The sequence below is a fragment of the Acomys minous genome, assembly GCF_964271855.1.
Source record: "Acomys minous genome assembly, chromosome: 15".
NCBI lineage: Eukaryota > Metazoa > Chordata > Mammalia > Rodentia > Muridae > Acomys > Acomys minous.
The window spans coordinates 30,861,898-30,879,489 of record NC_140497.1 but is presented as its reverse complement, the minus strand read 5'-3'; the positions used below and the strand labels follow the sequence as shown (position 1 = coordinate 30,879,489).

At 41.3% G+C, this 17,592-nt stretch overlaps 1 long non-coding RNA gene across 1 annotated transcript in view; it reads right to left on the bottom strand.

The window, feature by feature from the left end:
* Window positions 1–17,592, bottom strand: part of LOC311584742 — a 609,662-nt gene that overhangs the window by 553,977 nt on the left and 38,093 nt on the right. Inside the window, exon 2 of the long non-coding RNA XR_014774990.1 lies at window positions 14,860–14,939. This is a non-coding gene — a long non-coding RNA (uncharacterized lncRNA). The remainder of the gene's footprint in view (window positions 1–14,859; window positions 14,940–17,592) is intronic.

Genomic DNA, 17,592 nt, shown 5'->3' with positions numbered 1-17,592 from the left:
CTGCTACCTTGAAGCTATCTAGAGCTTTAAAACAGACATCTAAGCTTAAGTTCGGGTGTAGCTGAGAGTGATTTATCATGAATAACAAAAAATATGTTCCTCTCATGCCTATCTGTCAAGAAATTACAAGGGTTTTATATCTGTGCTAGGAAGCAGGGACGAAGGCCAAATACATATTTACTTTTATATCGCATATCACATCAATATTTGGCACTATAGCTAACTCAAGGTAAGATGCCTTCAACTGAGTCTACAAGTGATGAGCACAGTGCACCGGGATATCAAAATTCAACAAGCAGAGACTCCATATTTAGCTCATTAGGGAAAATAAGGGCCCTGGGACCTAAAGAATTAGGTTTGACTTTTATTCTGTGCTAACAACATTCAATCATTTATTCATTATGTGGAGCACTGGAGATGAAACACCAACTAAGACACAGTGTTCAAGGTCCTTGCCCTGCTTTGCACATCAACAACTATAAGATCAGGGCTGGATAAGTCTACCAATTTGTCAATCAGACAGACAGGTCTTAGCTATTAAGCCTGCCTGAAGTATAGAGCCCACAGTGGCTCGATTCCCTCTTTCCATATAACTGAGTATCTACTGTGTACCCCATGCTAGATGACGGTCAAGGGGTTCAGCCAAAAGGCCCCCCTCAGTAGTCTGAAACCGATTAGCTTGTAAGTCCAACACTCAGCCGCACCTGCATGGAGGCATCTTACTGCGTGGCTCAACATTTGTCCTGCATTAGCCGCCTCCAACAGCACACCCACCACATTCATATATTCTGCCACCTGCAAGTCAGGAAAAAAGTTGTTCTCACTCAGTCCCCCTAAACCAAATTAAACCTCAGGCATTTGGTTCACCAGCATCTGCCACAATCAAATTGCGACAAGGATTGTACTCCCTCCTGTTTTCATCGTCCCCATCTGTCCGACACACCTTCTCACGCCCCACAAGACCCCAAGTAGCTGCAGACCATGCTCTCATTTTCCTGAATCACTTTCCCTTCTTCCTTCCACTGCATTAGACTTTTGCCCAAGGTCACACTGAGTTAACTTAAGTGAAATTAAGGCACTTTGTCTGAACTTCCGGTCATGTATTTGCATTGGTCAAGCACATGGTCAGTAAGCAGCCATATTGTAGCCAACCATAAGTTTTGCCCATTGACCACTAACAACCAATGAGAATTCAGAATGAGGACTAGCAGAGAAAGTAGCAACCAATGAAATAAAGCAAAAGGACAGCAGTGGTAAAGATTTGGAGCTGTAGCTCCAGAAGCAGGAGATAGGTGTTGGATTCTGACCCTCCTCTTTCTGATGCTACTCAATTACTCTCTCTGCTCAGTCACTCATCTGTGAAGTGGGACTCAGAACAACTACCTCCACAATTAGTACAAATATTAATTATGGTGACATGTGCTTAAAACAGGGCCTGATACACAGTAAGAACACAATAAATGCCCGCTGTGGGCTTAACTATCAACAGCTAGGTCATTTGTGAGGCCCTATACAAAGTAAGCTTTCCTCACTTAAAAAATAACCAAGAATTTTAAGAGCACAACCGCAGAACTTTACATCAAGTTGAGGGTTCCTCTAAGCATGGAGCCCTGTGTGAGTGGATAGGCCACAGTCACAAAGCCACGCCAATCCTACCTCTCAGGTTGGTGGGGGGAAAAAAATCATTCTTTACCCTAACCATCAGGGATTCTTCTGGATGGTGGTGGTGGTTGTTGTTGTTGTTGTTGTTGTTGTTGTTGTTGTTGTTATTATTATTATTATTATTATTATTATTATTATTATTATTATATAACTAATAATAATATCTGGAGATGTACCATTTGTTTGCTTCTTGAAGTTTGGGCACTGGCAAGAAAAAAAAAAAAAAACAAACAGGTGGCACTTTCCAAAAGCACAAATAAAACCTAATAGCACAAACAAACAAATCCTAAGGTACATTTTGCAAGTGAATCAATTGAACAATTTTTTGATGGAAAATCTGAAACAAAATAACGAGCTATTTCATGAAAGCTACTCTACAGAGGCAAAGCCTGGCAACAAATCCACAAAGTCACTCACCACCAGCTCCTACAAACAGAAGCATTTTTTAAGTAAAAGAGAAGTTGGAACAACAGAGTGCACTTCACAGGAAAAGTTTAGATTCCTTCTGAGATTAAAACAGAAAAAAGGACTAGACTCTAGATTCATTTATTTTAAAAGCCATATCCTTTACTGTTTAATTTTGTGGTTTAAATTGCCTGTCAACCCATAAGAAAATAGAGCCTAGATCCAGAGCCGAATAAGCCAATTTTGCATTCATAGGCAATTATAATTTTTAAATCTTTTTCAATCAGTTCGTTTTCACCCTCTTTATTTATCACTGACAATCAATTCTGAGCAGCTTACTATACAAATGTTATCAAATGCCTCCCATTTATTCTGAAGATCTAAATTCTGATGCAATAAGACTGCAGGATCAATGCAAATAGCATCCTTCATCCCCTCCTAGATCCCTGGCTGTAAATCAGGATATGACAGTATCTATCCAGAGGCAGAGTCACTGGTACCAGGGTGCACCATTTACTACTACATCACTAAATCTTCATAAATCATATTTCCTTTTCCTTCTCCCCCCATGTCACATCGCTATGAAAACACATTTGTTTTCCAAATCCATCATTTCCAGCACTGTTCATTTTCAACCTTCTATTCGCTCAGGTACCTTTCTGTGGAGGTAGGATTTGTCTGAACACACTGCTTTCAAGGCAGAAACTTCGTTAGCACTGTTCTCATCTGCTGTGTAACCTCTGAGAAAAGGTTAATATATCTCTATATATCCTTGAGTTCCAAATCTCTTCCTATCCTGTAAGCTTAAAAATCACATCAAGGTAATTTCAGATCACTTGACCTCTGGCTCTATCTCACAGCCTTTAGCTGCCCCAATTTTGATTGGTGATAATAGTCATATTAATTTTCAGGCCTTGGAAGTAAAAGTTACTAACTTGAGGGGTTTTTTTGGGGGGGGGGTTGTTTGGTGTGTTTGTTTGTATTTTAGAAAGCTTTTTTTTTTTTTATTGATTAAGTAATTTATTTACTTTACATCCAGATCCCAGCTTCCCCCTCCCTCTCACTTCATGCCCCTCCCCCATCCACCCCTCCTCCCCTTCTCCTTAGAAAAGCAGAGGCCTCTCAGAGACATTAACCAGCCTCGACATATCAACATTCAGTAAGATTAAGTGCATCTTCTATTGAGGCTAGACAAGGCAGCCTCGTTAGGGGAAAGAGACCCAAAGGCAGGCAATGTGGTCAGAGACCGCCCCTGCTCTCCCACTTTAGGAGTCCCACATGAAGACCCATCTGCACAGATGTTACATGTGTGTAGGAGACCTAGGTTCATGCCACGCATCTCACTCGTTGACGTTAAGTCTCAGTGAGTCCCTATGGGCCCAAGTTAGTTGATTTTGTAGGGTTTTTATGGTGTCTTTGACCCCTCTACCTCCTTTAATTCTTCATCCCCCTTCTTCTACAGGATTCCCCCAAGCTCCACCTAATGTTTGGCTGTGGGTCTCTAAATCAGTTTCCATCGGTTGCTGGGTGAAGCGTCTCTGATGACATTTATGCTCGGCTCCTGTCTGCAAGTATATCAGAATATCATTAATAGTGTCAGGGGTGTTTTCCCTCTTGTGACATGAGTCTCAAGCTTGGCCAGTCATTGGTTGGCTCTTCTCTCTTCTCTCAACCAGATACACTGAATCTGACAGAAGAGAAAGTGGGGAATATAGCCTTGAGCTCATTGGCACAGGAGACAACTTCCTCAGCAGAACACCAACAACTTAGGCTCTAAGATCAACAATTAATAAATTGGACCTCACAAAACTGAAAAGCTTCTGTAAAGCAAGTACCCCATCAAAAGGACAAACCGGCAGCCTACAAACTGGGAAAAGATCTTCATCAACTCCAAAAATATATAAAGAACTCAAGAAACTAGACATTAACAAAACAAATAACCCAATTTAAAAATGGGGTACAGAGCTCAATATAAAATTCTCAACAGAGGAGTCTCAAATGGCTGAGAAGCATTTAAAGAAATGTTCAACTTCCTTAGTCTTGAGGGAAATTCAAATTTTAAAAAAAAAACCTGAGATTCCATCTTATACCCATCAGAGTGTCTAAGATCAAAATCTCAACTGACAGTACATGCTGGTGAGGATGTGGAGAAAGAGGAACACTCCTCCATTGTTGGTAGGAGTGCAAACTTGTACAACCACTTTGGAGGTTTCTCAGAAAACTGGTAATAGCTTTACCTCAAGACCCAGCTGTACCACTCCTGGGCAAACATCTGAAAGATGTTCCACCATTCCACAAGGACATTTGCTCAACTATGTTCATAGCAGCTTTATTCATAATAGCTAGAATCCGGAAATAACCCAGATTTCCCTCAACTGAAGAACGGATAAAGTAAATGTGTGCTACATTTACACAATGGAATTCTACCCAGCCATTAAAAAACAGCAACATTATAAAATTTTCAGGCAAATGGAGGGAACTAGACAATATCATCCTGAGTGAGATGACCCAGACCTCAAAAGACAAACATGCTATGTACTCACTTATACGTGAACCATAAAGTTTATTAGTCATAAAATACAGGTAACCATGCCACGAACCATAGACCCAAAGAAGCTAAATTATAAGGAGGGACCAAGGAGCAGGAGATGCTTGAATCTCACTGAGAAGGGCAAATAGATTAGACATAGGACGGGGGGGGGGGGGCAGATGAAGGGCAGGGACTGGGTGCAGGAGGATGTGAGAACAGGAGGGAGAAGGTAGGGAGAAGATGGAGAGAAAGAGTACTGCCATGCTACTCTGAGTCCATCAAGAGAGTTGAGATCCATCCACTGATTCCAGCACTGCCCGCTCTCCTAAAGCACGGGAACAAAGGCTGTGGGGAGGTCACATCCTTAGCCCCAGACGGCAGCTAACAGACCACATGACTTAGGGAGGAAGCAACTGAGAAAATAATTCAAGAACGGTGCCGCCTCATGTAGCACGTGCTCAGCTAGGCCTTTACAAGGATCCCCCAACAAATGGAGTGGGGGGCCCTCTCTCACTCTGATGCCTCCCTTTGGATCCAGTTCCCTTAACTGGGCTGGGCTGCCATGTCTGTCCACAGTGGGAAAGGAAACATCTGGTCCTGCAGCGACTTAATGTGCCAGGGTAGGTTTGTACCCATGGGATACCTCCCCCTTCCTCTGAGGAGAAGGAAAGGGGAGAATGGGGGTAAAGTGGTGGGGGTAGGGACTGGGAAGAGAGAAGGGCTGCATATGAATGACTGTTCAGTGAATTAAATAAACTTTTAAAAAGAGTGGTGCCCCACATTTGATCTCTTTCCCTTCTTCTTCACCTCCTTGGGCAAAGAGAAAAGAGCATTTTTGGACTACAGTTGTTACAGGGACACAACCTCTACCAGCTGTGTACTCACTGTGCCCTTCACCCTCAGCACCGTGCTGCACACGAGGCTGCAAAAGATCAGCTAATTTTGTCAAAAACAGAAATGAGCTAACAGCTTTGTGTGGGGAATAAGGACCCTGCCTAAAAGGGTTTTATCAACAAGAGAAATATAAACTACGTGGTTAGACAAAAGTAACAGTCAGAGATTGGTGACAGCTGAGGGCCTGATAGGGATATCATCAAAGAGAAAGTAAGGCAGGAAGAATATTAGGAAGACAGAAACTTATTTTCTCTCAACTATTCAGTTTTTAATTTCCCTCTAGGTAGAGCACTTTAGGCAGACCCAAAGCATTGAGGTTGGCAAGTGTGTCCTGGGAAATTCCAGCGCTACCAGTGGCCACAAAATGGTGGAGCAGCAAATGCTCAGACAGTTGTAGCCATAGGAGTTGTTACATCAGCACAAATGAGAAGGGTTCTGCTTTGAAGTCACCTCTAGACTTCTTGTCCTAGTAATGGCCTGCACTGCTGCAGCAGGGACCACGTCAAAGATGACTTAGAGAAGACACTACACAGTGACCGTTGTCAAGCTATCTGCAAAGTGAAATGGTCAATTGGCATTTTTACAGGATGCACTGAATTAAGTAGCCTACCATAAAAAATATTTTCGATAAAATATGCTATTACCTTAGCACATGTTGCATGGTTCCCTTCTTATAAATTTCAAATATAAGCAAAACTAATCTGTACTGACAAAAACCAAGTCAGTGGTTTCCTGAACTGGCAATGGCTGAGAAGCTGAGGTTGACTGACGAGGAACAAGAGCAAGCTTTATGGAGTGACAAGCATGTCACATACATTGGTTAAAGTAATGCCAACACTTGTTAAAATTGTCACCTTTAAATGTACACATTTTATTTTACATACATTCTATCTCTATTAAGTTGATTTTTTTATTTAAAAAAAAACTGGCTTGGGCTGTGGAGATAATCAGACAGATGAGAACACACTAACTGCACAGGCACAAATTCCTGAGCTGGATCCCCAGAACCCACATTTAAAAGTTGAAGTCCAAACACAAGCAAGTGCTTGAATGAAAAGACAGAGTGTAATGCAGTGGCTGGGATAGTACCTTTGCTCTGAGTTCAGATGGGACAGCCTGCTGGGATCTGCTCTCTGCTGAGACTACTGGCTTAGCCTGCATTCAGTCACCTCGAATCAGGATATACTACAGGGTGTGCTGGGCTGAATGGTATACCTATTTGAGTTCATCAGGTGAATAGGTTTTCAGAAATGGTTCTGCTGTTAGGTGGAGTTGCCAACCAGAATGGATGAGATGAGCTACTATGCTCAACAAAAATCCACCATTAAGAATTGTCTCAAAAAAAAAGAAAAGAAAAGAAAAGAAAAGAAAAAGAAAAACCAACCAACCAAACAAACAAACAAACAAAAAGAATTATCTCCTCAGATGTGCATGGTGACACATGCTTCTAATCCCAGCACGTGGGATTAAACTCTGTGAGTTCTAGTCCAGTCTGGTCTACAAAGTAGGTTCAGCCACCAGCCACGGAGCCTGCCTGCATGGTCTGTCATCGGCCTTCCACACATATGTTACAGTTGTGTAGCTGGGTGTTCTTGTGGGACTCCTGTAACAGTGGGAGCAGAAGCTGTCTCTGACTCTGTTGCCTGCCTTTGGGACTTTTCCCCCTACTGGGTTGTCTTATCTAGCTTTAATAGAATAGGAGGTACCTAGTCTTACTGCAACTTGATGTGCCGTAGCTGGCCAAGAAAAGAAACAGAGTGGGAGTGGATGAGAGAGGAGAAGAGATGGAGGAGAGAGGAGAGAGAGGAAACTGTAGCCATGTTGTATAAAATAATAATGATTTTTAAAAGTGAGTTCCAGGACAGCCAGAGCTTACACAGGGAAACCCTGTCTCAAAAAAAATAAAAATAAAAACAACAACAACAACAACAACAAAGAAAGAAAAAGAACTATCTTCTCACTACACACTTGGTCACAGGATAAAGAGAGATCAAACTGTACTGAACAGGAAGCTTCTTTCTCAGTAACCAGTTCTCATTCTGTTAGAAGGTGCTATGGAGGCATCTACTCAAGGAAAGAAAGAAAGAAAGAAAGAAAGAAAGAAAGAAAGAAAGAAAGAAAGAAAGAAAGAAAGAAAAAGAAAGAAGTCATCAACAGTCCTACCCAGCTGGGAACTACACGCTATAATAATGACGATCCTAACAAGATATAGCCATGGGTACAGTAATATCACCAATGTTAGGGGGATAACCAAGTGATTGATGACTGGGTTTAGGCTAATCCACAGCAGGAAACTCATGCCTGGTATTACAAATCTGACTTAGAATGTATAGGCTCCGAGTGTCAGCCATTTACTATTATTTTCTCTGATGAAAATGCTCTGATACTGCTCTCTAAAGCCTGTCGCCACAGACTACTGCAGCTCTCGGACCTAATCAAAATAAGTCAACAGAAATTTACAAGTGGACAAAGTACAAAGAATGTCTACAGAGTGCTTAGCTACAGATACAATATCTGTATCACATTCTTTACCCTCAAAACTCAAAGAACACCACCAAAGACGGGGTAGAGGGATCTTAGGAGAGCAGTTAGGGAGAATCAGAGTGAAAACAATGACTTCTGTACATGACAGGACTGCAGAACTCATGAACTCACCATAGCTATGGTTGCCTACACATGACTTGTACAAGGTCAAGGCAGTCAGCAATCCAGCATGGAGGGGAAGAGATTCACTTATCACCCCTAGAGCAGCAGCTATTGACAGTTGGTGGATTCTAGAGGAGGGAGAGTTGGTTTCCTTTAAGGGTATGGGCATCAGTGGACCACCCTCCAGTGGATCGCCCAACAGCCATAAGTATATACAGGCAGTATGAATTTAGATTAGGTTGACTATTAAAAAAAAAGAAAGAAAGATATGAGGTTGGGAGAGGGTAGAGAATGGAGGTGGATCTGGGTGAATATGATCAAAACACATCATATACATGTATGAAGTTCTTCAAGAACTAATAAAAAACATTTTAGAAAGAATTGTCTACTTATTATTACCATTTTGCTACATTGATCTAGTTCCCAGCTACTTTCTAAACACTTTTTCTTACACCTATAGATGTGCCATTCTCACCACTCATCAAAGGAGCTTCTTTCGGCAGCAGATGGGGGCTTTTACAGAGAACATCTGGTTAAAGTGAGAGAGAATAAGTTACTGTGGAATGCCCATCCCCCAGTGAAATAGCTAAACCATAGCCCCTACATCCAAGGCTTGGGAAATACTAAAGAAGGAGCCTCAGAAAGATAGTTAAGAGTCAGAGTACCAGGAAACTTGCTGCAAAAAAAAAAAAAAGCCTTCTGAGCTAGACAGTGGTGGCTCACGCCTTTAATCTTAGCACTCCACTCAGGAGGCAGAGGCAACTGGATCTCTGAGTTGTAGGACTGCCTGGTTCTAGGACAGCCAGGGCTACACAGAGAAACTCTGCTTCAGAACAAAAACAAAACAGACTACACATACACACACGCATACACACATATCCTGGACATGACAAGAATGTGGTGGTTTGAATAAGAATGGCCCCCGTAGGCTCATATATTTGAATGCATGGTCATCGGGAAGCAGCACCGCTTGAGAGGGATTAGGAGGTGTGGCCTTGGTGGAGTAGGTGTGGCCTTGTTGGAGTAGGTGTGGCCTTGGTGAGGGACGTATGTCACTGGGGGTAGGCTTTTAGGGTTTTCAGAAGTCCATACTAGGCACAGTGGCTTGCTCTTCTGACTGCCTATCGGTCCAGATGTAGAGCTCTCAGCTATGTCTCTAGCACCATGTCTACCTGTGTCCCCGCCATGCTTCCTGCCACGATGAAAATAAACTAAACCTCTGACACTGTAAGAAAGCCCCCAATTAAATCCTTTCTTTTATAAGCGTTGCCGCAGTTATGGTGTCTCTTCACAACAACAGAACACTGATCAAGAGAGGGGATTATAGGAGGAACATGGGATGAGCTGGAGGGGAAAGGAAAAGTGGTGAAAATTCATTACGCTTAAGTATGAAATACTCAGAAATTTAAAAAAAAAAGTGAAAGAATTGTCTCAACTAGGTAGCGCCTTAGAGTGGGCGTGAAGCTCCAATCCCTGGGGAATTACTTTCTCCGTAGCTTCGTGCCCACTCGGAATCTGATGACTAACCCTGTCAGGGAGTTTCTCTTGCCACTTTCAGAGCCATATTTCCTACTATTCTACTCTGTGTCCCGCGATGGCAACCTGGGATTACTTTGAGGTTTCAGCGGTCTTACCAAAGTATTCCTACATGCGGATGGCTACCAGCTGAAGTTTCTATGGGAACGCACAGTGTGGGGTCCGGCTGCTATCATTCTTCATCACAATCACAAATTGTGCTCAATGCAAATATAAGGTCTAACGTCCCTGCACTTGGAAAACATGTCATACCATTAGGCCATCAGTTCTCTACAGACATAAGACCATATGCAATATTCCTTAAGGAATAGCTTATAGTGCTTTTCAGGAAGGGCACTTGTAGTTTTCCTCTGTGCTTTTGCCTAAGTGAGATAAGTTAGTGGGCAGTTATAAAACAGAGAGGCTCGCACTGGAGAGATGGCTCGGTGGTTAAAATGGAGAGGCTGATGCCAAATATAGCAACCATTCCTTCTGCTCTTAATTCCGTGGGTCTTTGGGTCATGCTCATTTGTGACATGCTTGGATTTATAGACTGGCTCTTTGTGATTTAACTTTCTCGGGGCACAAGTACAGAGAAAGCAGTCAGGAAATATACATAATTTAGAAGATGAATTTGCAGCCTGCTCTGAGGGTCAATATGCTGGCCTTCTGCCAAACCAAGGCAGGTGGAGAATTCCATGGTGTGGGTCTAAGGAACCATATGCTAGGAAAAAATGTTTGAGAACTGCTATGTGGAAAACCATAGATAATCTTAAAAGTTATCTGCAATTAAACACAAAATGACAAGAAGTTTGTATTAACTTGTTTTAGGTACATGTTTTATAATTTTGTCAGTGTGTGTTTCTACTATCTTAGAAGGAACACAGTACTGAATTTGAACACTGAATCCACTTAGTTATCAAATGTCCAAATATCAGTTGTTATGAGAAACTGGTAAAAGAAAAAAATTTGAAGATTTATTTATTTATTATTATGTATATAGTGCTCTGCCTGCACGTACATCTGCATGACAAAAGAGGGCATCAAATCACATTACAGATGGTTGTGAGCCACCATGTGGTTGCTGGGAATTGAACTCAGGACCTTTGGAAGAGCAGCCAGTGCTCTTAACCTCTGAGCCATCTCTCCAGCCCCAGTTAAAGAAAATTTACTATACTGATATAAGCATTTTAAATGTATTTCAAATGTGACACTGGGCTGAGGAGTGACTGACAGTTGATGGCTTCTGGGGGAGGGAAATTCAGTTTTCTTTAAGGGCATAGGCCCTACTTGTAGGCCCACTCTGATTTAGGGGATGGTCCCACACCCATGAATATATGGGCAGCATCAATTGGAATCAGTGAACTATTAGGGAAAAAAAAGAGGACACGGATGTTAGGAGGAGTGTGTGGTAGACATAGATCTGGGAGGGGTTAGGAGGAGTAATGAAGATGAATAAGATTGAAATACTTTTTATGCATGTGTGACATTCTCAAAGCATTACTTAAAATTATATTAAGGGGCTGGAGAGCTGGGTCAGTGGTTAAGAGCACTTTCTGTTCTTTCAGAGGACCCAGGTTTGGTTCTCGCATGGTGACTCAAACTCACCAACAAACCCTGGTTCGAGGGAATCTAACAGCCTCTTCTGGGTTTAAAAGGGAAGCATTTGGCACATAATACACCCATGCAGACAACCACGTATACAATAAAAATAAAGTATTTTTAAAAACTATATTTTAAAAAATTTTAGTGTGACTCAAAGCAAAAGAAGGATAGCTCCTTTTTTTTAATGCTATGGCATTCAAGATTAATATGACAGAACATCTACTTAAGCAAAAATCACTTTTTTTTTGCTTAGAAATAATTTATCTAATACTCTGACCCTGTTACAAAATAATTTGAAAAACCTGTGTTTTTATTTTTGTGTCCATCCATGTACACAAAACATGTTTTCACTCAAACAAAAATGTTATGCTGATAGCTAGGGAAAGACAAAAATACATAGTCACTGCCTAATGGGACATTTAGTCCAGAGGAAAAGATACAATGAAATTCATATAAATAACATGCATATCCTTTCAAAATCTGTGAATAAATGCAACAAAAGACAAACAAGCCTGAGATTCCACCAAGAATCACAGCTTATTAACTTCATGGGTGTAAAACATCATGGAAAGGCCATTAAGGAGCATGCTACCTTTTACTGAGCATGAAACACCAGTAGAAGTTATTCAGTAAAACACAGGTGAAAGGGTTTGTGAGGCAAAGGAATTGATGTATACAGAATCCCTGAGTCAGACAAAAAGCTTGTCTTGGTTAGTGAACTTTAAAAGGGGCCAGTGGAAGCAATGGAAGCAACATGAAGCTGGCAAACAGGAGGGGATCAAAAAGGCATGAGGAGACACACTAAGCATCTTTGATTTTTGTACTAATTATAAGAAGGATGGTTTGTCTTGTCGTGTCTTTCAGCTCACTTCCAGACTTGTCTCTGAAAACACTTGCGTCTGGCTTTCTCTGGTCTACCGTGTTAGCTCTCACTGGTCCATCTGCTTAGCCATGCAGTTGTTTCCTAGAGCCACCATGACAACCTCAAACTGAGCCCGTAATATAACAGAAATCCATTCTCTTGTGATCTGGAAGGCAGAAGGCTGAGATGCACATTCAGAAATGGGGAGAAGCTGCTTCATGTTCCTCTCCTACAGGCTGTTGCTTGCTGGTCATCCTCGGGATTCCTGGCAGACGACCTCCGATCTCGGATTTCTTTGTACACATTTTCGCTATTTATCTCTGCCTCTTAATTTGAATGCCTCTTTGGGTTCATTTCTTTGCTTGTTTGTTTGTTTGATTTGCCCGACTATATTGCAAGTCATCATGGAAGGGTATTTGGGAAAGTTTTCAATTACTAATAATTGCTCCTCCTTCACTGGCTATGATTTTTCAAGACAGGGTTTCTCTGTGTAGCCTCCCAAATCCTGGGATTAAAGGAGTGTGCCACCACTGGCCAGCTCAGATGCCTCATTTATAAAATCACTAGTTGTGGCATTAGGGCCCACCACACTCCAGGATAGTCTCATTTTACCTTGATTTCTGCAAAGACTCCCATGGATACCCAACATGAGGACTTGAACGTGTGTTTCAGAAGCATGAACATCATAAGCAGATGCTTCTGGGAGATTTTACGGGTGGAGTGATGCAACCATATTTGCTTTTTACCATCATATTGGCTATTGGGTGGAAATGGGTTGGAAACGCATAAAAGCAATTGTGCTATTTGTTTTTTCATAATATTGTAGATATTCAAAAAGTTCTAAGCATAGAAAATACACATAAATATTGAATAACTATTTACTAATATTTAAATATGCAGCTGAACTAAAAGCAATATAATTTATTATAATGAGAAAGAAATATGCACTGGGCAAAAAGAGAAAAGGAGACTCAACTGCAGATTGATAAACTGCCACTCTAGCTGTAGTGTGGCTAGGTGCTATCCAGTTCTCCGTGTCATCCTTTTAACGTTTTGATCTATAATCCACCAGGCCAGTACATGCAAGACTCCATAACTCCCCGTTGACGTTTTTACAATTTCATTTGCAATTTAAACAATTGAGAATTTGTTTTGAAGCCTTTTTGTTCCTTCAGAAAAGTGTATAGAGTAGATTCAAGGTGGTGGGTAAGTAATAGCCCAGCCATGCAGGTGCGTGCCTGCCTGCTCACTGGCTGGGGAAAGCGCAGACATTATCTCTAGTACACCTGAGGAGAAAGTTGCCATGCTTCTACACAGACGAACCTATCTCTAAGGCACAAAAAGCATTCTTTCTGTTGCCCCGCCCAGATAACCTTATTATCCTACAGAACAGTGGGACAGCTGTTTTCTTAGAAGCCCCACACTTGACTAGAACCAAGCAGAGAGGGAGGAAATAGAGCAGCCTGGTGCGGTGTGGGTCTAAATATGCAACAGGAAATTCTCCATCCATACGGCATAGTTGTTTCGATGGCAGAGCATTCGTTTAATGAGCAAGGTTTTAATTTTCTTTGGCATAATTATTAAATTAATTATAATTATAATCTTTTTAAAGTATGTATAATTTGACCCCACATTCATTTTATTTTTGCCTGCCCCTCTAGCTGCTGAGCTGTCTGTAACACAGCTTGTGTATATGTGTCTGAAGAGATGTCTAGAGAGTAAGACGTTAGGTATGGAGGCTGGAGAGATGGTTCAGTGGTTAAATGTGCATAGTGCTCTTGCAGAGGACCCTAGTTTGTTTACCAACACCCACATGGGCTCACTAAGCCTGTAATAAATAGCTCCAGACAATTCCCTGAAGTCTTCTAACCTCTGAGGGCACCTCCACTCATGTGCACATACCCACACGTACATATCATTAATAATAACAAATTTAAATATTTTTAATATGTTTGGCCTTTTCCATCATTGGACAACTGAAGGCAATCAAGATGGGTCAGCACCAGTTTTACTGGGTTCTCTCATCTGCGCAAACCACCATGGTCTGATGAGACAAACCACCTGAGCATGGAAGGGCTGTGTTTTTGTTGGAGCCCGAATGGCTTAGGCTTCATTAAATTGGACTAAGCAATCTTCCTTGAATAGATTATTCAAGACCATCTAACCAGTGAAAGCAGCCATTCAAGCCTTTGGACATTAAAAAAAAAAAAGTTGTGTGTGACCTTAAAAATACTTGAGGGGTTGGAGAACTAGTGCAGTGGCTGAGAGCACTTATTGCTCTTATAAAGATCTGAGCTCAGTTCCCAGCACCCACACGGCAGCTCACAACTGCCTTGGACCCCATAGGCACCTCATGCATGTGGTGTCCAAAATCTGCATGAACCAATATACATAAGATCATATAATTTCTAAAATATATTTGTTTTTATTTTAACTTTTAGGTTATTTTTTTTAAACCAAGAAAGTCCTGCTTATTAAACATTAAAAAGTGGTAGTTCTGATTCTACCATTGTCTACATTTTATAGTATCCTAACCAGGATCAGTTTGATTATAAATCAAATCTTGGCTTTTCTTTTTCTTTTAATGATTTTTCTGTGTAGCCCTGGCTATCCTGGAACTCACTCTATAGACTGGGCTGGCCTCCAACTCACAGAGATCCACCTGCCTCTGCCTCTAGAGTACTGGGATTAAAGGCATGCGCCACCACATCACCACCCAGCTAAATCTTTGTTTTCTTACCTGGAGTGTTTCCTGTTCCTCAGCAGGGGGAAGGGATGGCATTCCACTAGTCAGAGAAGAAGGAATGATGGTGATCTGAACTGGAGATAAAAATAAAAATAAATGAAGAAATATGAGAAATATTAAAGATAAAGTTGTCAGGGCAAAGTGATGGATTTGATGCACATTTCGAAATAGCTTCCAAGTTACATGCTTTATTTCCACAAATGTAAAGGTCTCACATAATTTTATCATAAATCCTACACACAGAACACAAAATGCAATATCTTCAGCAGAGGCGCATGAGGAATTCTTGCAAAGTTAGTTTAGAAATGCCAGTTCCTCTACTAGGAGCGCCACCTAAAATATCAGAAGGGTAAGTTTGCTTATCATGTTTTCTAATAATTTTAACACGATAGAATGAACTGAGTATGTTCCATTTCGAATATCAAATAAAAACAATGGAATATACAATAATATAGGAGAGAAGATGTTGGCTCCTAACCAGAGACTTCTGTAGGATACTTCTGTCTCTGCTGTGTAACCATGAATCATATATATATATATATATATATATATATATATATATATATATATATATATATATTCCAAAACCACAGCAAAGTCATCTCCAACTCCTCACACTGTTTCAATAATGGTGTATGGAGGACCTTTGCTACATATTTGAAATGTCTTCTATTTTCAAAGCTAACTGGCTGATTTATGAAGAAACACACATGTGTTTTTTGCTTCCCATAAGCACATTTGGATGCGATTAAACTGAAAAGATAAAATATTGCACAGTGCTGAAGAATTAATTTCCAAATGTTTCTTTAAGATAAACAGCGTATCAACTATATCTTAAGTGTCATCACTTTGGATGACCAACTGAACAAATTTATAGACAACTGCTTTGCTAAAAAGGAATTATTTTGGTCTATCTGTCATAAACTATTATGTCCAGAGATGTGGTCCTTGCCTCCGTCTACCCCGATGTGAGGAATCTGCCCTGTGAAAGCATAAGGCCGCTAGAAATCTATCCCTATCAGTGGAGCTGATAACAAGAGAGAGACTCTATGCTCTACATCACACATAATTCTTTAAAGAATTTTCTCATCTTAGCATTGGCTCAAAAATGATATATTGAAGGGGAGAAATAAAATCCTTGCAATCACAGCTAAGAAAGAAAGAACTGTCAGCATCCTCCCCTCCAGCCTGTAATTCAGAGCCAGTGCACAAAGCACATGCTGGTGTTATCACAAATCTGCTTTCTTAGCTTTTCTTTGCACATTCCAGCCCATCTTCACGTACTCAGAGGTTTTTATGATGAAATAAGCATTCCAAAACATCATCCTTCCTTGCTCCTTTATCCTTTGCTGACCAAGTCTGTAGCATTTAAAAATTCAATCATGGAGGTGAGAAGCTTTTGAGTCTTAGAGAGGTTTCCACACCTGGTGAGGACCCAGCCCAACAAGCCATAGGACCCTGAGAAGGGGTCCCTCTGCTGCCTGGCATTTCTCTGCAGGATTGATGCAGCCACCCCAGGACCTTTGAATTCTCAACTGTAATCCCTTGGAAGAAGGTAAGATTTGGCAATCCAGAGCCCAGAGTTCTGTTCCCTGGTTACATAGTCAGGAATAAAGTGGGGCAAGGTCCTCCCAGGACAGGGAGAGAAGGGTAGTGGTGTCATCACACACTACTGATATTTCTCTCTATGTAGAGGTCAATGGAGGTCAAAAACCAGGAACCTGCTTACCTTCCTGTCATTGGTTACCAAGCTACCGGAGGCTACATTGTACCAAGCATGATGTTACTGTCAGAACAGAACAATTTATAACAGGCAGAAAGAAAACCTCACCTGCAGTTTACATCCCACACTTTAGAAGGCTTATTCCACCAAAAGAACCTGGAACTGAGAAGGCATTCCTTCTTCAGCAGCATCAGGAGAGGCAGCGATACACTCTACAGTAAACAAGACGCTGCAGGGAAACAGCTGAAGCTCCTGGTTCTAACCGGTTAACACAGGCTGCAGCTGTGTAAGGCCAAGCTCCTTCCCCAACCCTCGTTTCTCCTGTCTTGGCAAGCAAAAGACTTCCTTTTTGAGACAAAGTCTCACTCTGTAGCAAGCTAGCCTCAAACACCCTGAGAAGATCAGCCTGGCTTCAAACATTCAGTCATCCTCCTGCCTCTACCTTCCTAGGACTGAGACCATAGACAGGCTCACCACACACTGCCCCTAGCCTCAATAAATACATGGTTACGTGGAAGGATGCAAGCAAGGGGATAACAATTGGGATGTAATATGAATAAATTAAAATAAAACAAAACAAAGAGAGAAAAGAAAAGCAAAGAGGGAATCACAAGATGAATAATTTAATCACTTAGAACTAAATGTAAATAATCATACTCCTCAGAACTAAATATAGACATATTTATCTTATGTTCATAAAGACAAACATATTTACTTTATGCTTAACTGTTTCTTGAGAGGGGTTACCTTGTATTATTACCTTGAAGAACAAAAAATGAAAACCAGAGAGCAGGGGGAAAAAAACTATGGCCACGTGGTGGCACACGCCTTTAATACCAGTACTCAGGAGGCAGAGGCAGGTGGATCTCTGTGAGTTTGAAGCCAGCCTGGTCTATAAAGCAAGTCCAGGTTAGCCAGGGCTACACACAGAGAAACCCTGTCTCGAAAAAAACAAAACAAACAAACAACAACAACAACAACAAAAAACCCCTATGTCACAGATG